The sequence below is a fragment of the Apium graveolens genome, chromosome 8, assembly GCF_009905375.1.
Source record: "Apium graveolens cultivar Ventura chromosome 8, ASM990537v1, whole genome shotgun sequence".
In the NCBI taxonomy this organism is placed as follows: Eukaryota; Viridiplantae; Streptophyta; class Magnoliopsida; order Apiales; family Apiaceae; genus Apium; species Apium graveolens.
In genome coordinates, this window is record NC_133654.1 from 117,373,406 (window position 1) to 117,376,653 (window position 3,248).

The window sequence follows — 3,248 nt, forward strand, 5'->3', positions numbered from 1 at the left end:
TAAAACAATATACAAATGACCCCTTAGTTTCGGATCGTTTACAGGTTATGGTATGAAACAAGAATATAGCCTTCCACAATTTACAATAGCTAAAATACAATTTAAATACCTTTCTACTAATTCCCTTGTCTTATTTTTCTAACATCTTCATCTTCTTGCAGCGGAGATCTTTCTAACTTCTGCTGTCTATCAAAAGCTATTCACTTTTATCCTCATTTGTTTCCGAAAGAAATAAGAATTTACAGAGCAAGAGTGAGCCAAAAATGCCCAGCAAGTATATAACTGATTTCCAGGTATCAATATTAAAGGAAATTCCCGGACAAAATCTTTTAAATAATTTATAAACATTTTCATTTATTTAAGGTAGTTGAGCGAAATAACCATTGGCCATTACCAGCCTTTAATTATAAATCAGAAGTGACGAGCAATTCCCAGATTCATCTCCTGAATCACGGTTTTGTCCGGTTTTATAATCATAAAAATTTTCAAGAGAGAATGCCGTTAATGGCGATCAACAATGAATTAGACTGGACACTAGTGTAACGTTCACACTCATATCCTGCTGATCAGTCAGGATATAGTGTAAATCTATACCTAATTGTATAGATCCATTCGGGTACCCAGGCACAATGACCCAAGGGTCCGGTCCATCCCCGGCCCATAGGGTCCAGCTGATAAGTGGCATTTTATACCACTTAGAGCATCTCATAACGGCTTGAATTGGTGTCTTGAACTCGAGTATTTTGTGTATTTGACGCGTTTTCTAGTATTTTTCCATTTCAGGGTATAACTAGCTTAGATAGGTGGTTTTCATCAAATAAAGCTTAAGGAAGTGCTTGGAATCATTCTAGGGGAGATGAGCAAAGAAATCAGAAAAAACAGAAGCAAAATAAAATATTTTCCAGAAGGGTAGCAGGCGCCCGCCTGGAGAGAGCAGGCGGCCGCGCGCTAGCAGGCGCCCGCGTGGAGGATGCAGGCGGCCGCCTATGGGCGGAATTTTAGAATCTGGATTTTATTAATTCTATTACAATTGGGCTTCTGTTAGCGCTGGTTCTCTTGGGTTATTAAATAAACCTTATGGGAAGACGTTTTCTTCATAGAGGAGATAATCAAGAGCGAAGGCAAGAAGATTGAGAAGACCATTTTAGCACGCAACAACGAAGAAGACGAAGCATACATTTATCTTGTGATTCTTTTAATTCATTGTAACTGTGGATGCTAGTTTTCTTTATGCTTTGAACCGTAATACTCTTGTTCCGTACTTCATTATTTATTAAGTATTTATAATCTTTATATCGTTGTGTTATTATCATGCTTTCATATGAACCCATGGTGATGCTGAGTTCTATTATGGGCTAATCGTGATCATGGGATCCTAGCGGATTTATTATGGATTTCTTTAGTTAATTGTTTATTACCTTGATATGTGGTGATTGTATGATATCTAGCATAGGTTGTGCTTATAGCCTGTTAATCTCTTGTGAAGCGACAATGAATCTTGAGATTTAGAACTTGCCATGCTAGCATAGGTTCATGTATTGTATGCATGATTAGTGGGTAACTCTAACCGTTTTACTTGCCCTGTGTAATCATCATGAATAACTTGCACTTAAATCGTTATCTTGTCAAATTCTGTAGACATATAGGGTCTCAACATAATTGATGCATATTCAACTTCTATCTTAATTGTGGATGCTTGGTAGAATGGTATTCGTACAATGAAAGTTGGCATTTATCAGTTTCGTGTTGTTCGATTAATATCATCACCATTACATGCTAAGGTTAATGACAATAATTATTGAATGAAGTAGTAATGAAGTCAGGATCTCATGTATGTTTAATATTGTTAATTTAAGTGTTTAATTCTTGTAGTTAATATTAGTTAACCAATCTTAATTGTTATTGTCTTGGCATTGAAGAATAATCATATATTGGTGAGTAAGTGTTAATTAAATATAATTAATCAGAGTCTCTGTGGGAACGAACTAGAAATCATTCTATATTACTTGCGAACGCATACACTTGCGTGATTTATTTAGCGCATGCTTTGTGCCTAACAAGTTTTTGGCACCGCTGCCGGGGACTCAGTGTTAATTTGTTTAGTTTATGTACTTGCCATCAGTGGTCATTAGGATTCATTGATTAAGACTTGTTACTTACTGCTTCCGGTCGTGTTTCAGGTACTCTAGCGAGCGTTTATGCAAACACGTTCTCGCACTCGCAAGAGAAATCTGGATAAAGCTGAGGAGACAGATACAGCTCTTGACTTTCCGGAGAAGATAGTTTTTGAAGATTTGGATAAAGAGAGTGAAAAGAAGGAACCTGAAACAATGGGTGATCATGTAGTTCAAGCTGATCCAACTCTTATGGACTTTTCTCGGCCTAAAATTGATGACATTCAGTCAAGCATCTTTCATCCGGCTATTCAGGCCAATACTTTTGAAATCAAGTCGGGCACTATTCAGATGGTGCAGAATTCCGTTTCTTTCGGAGGTGCTGCGACTGAAGATCCCAACATGCATATCAGGAATTTTGTCGAGATATGTAGTACCTTCAAATATAATGGTGTTACTGATGAGGCCATCAAGCTGAGGCTTTTCCCATTCTCTCTGAGGGACAAAGTTAAGGACTGGTTACATTCTTTACCAGCTGGGTCCATCACTACTTGGGAAGATCTTGCACAAAAGTTTCTGATGAAGTTCTATCCAATGGCCAAAACTGCAGCTATGAGGAGTGCTCTTACTCAGTTTGCACAGCAACAAGGAGAATCTATGTGCGAGGCTTGGGAGCGCTACAAGGAGATGTTAAGAAAGTGTCCACATCATGGTATGCCTGACTGGATAGTGATCACTGGTTTCTACAATGGTTTGGGGGCCAAATCTCAGCCCATGCTCGATGCAGCTTCTGGAGGCGCCTTGTGGGCCAAAAGCTATACTGAGGCCTATAATCTCATTGAAACTATGGCTGCAAACGAGTACCAAAACCCAACTCAAAGGATGATTCCTGGGAAGGTAGCAGGTATTCTGGAAGTTGATGCAGCTACAGCTATTACAGCGCAGCTCCAGGAGCTGTCTATGAAGGTCGATTCTTTAGCCAACTATGGAGTAAATCAAATAGCTAGTGTCTGTGAGCTTTGTGCAGGCTCTCATGCTACGGATCAGTGTTCTCTTATTAATGAATCTGTTCAGTATGTGAACAATTTTCAGCGACCGCAGCAGCCTGTGCCCGCTACTTATCATCCTAATAAT

At 38.9% G+C, this 3,248-nt stretch overlaps 1 non-coding gene across 1 annotated transcript; it reads right to left on the bottom strand.

Annotated features, from left to right (window-relative positions):
- Window positions 1–2,723: 2,723 nt before the first annotated feature.
- LOC141681413 (small nucleolar RNA R71) lies at window positions 2,724–2,830 on the bottom strand. Its single transcript, XR_012558849.1, has one exon. It is a non-coding gene; the product is annotated as a small nucleolar RNA R71 (small nucleolar RNA).
- Window positions 2,831–3,248: the final 418 nt, after the last annotated feature.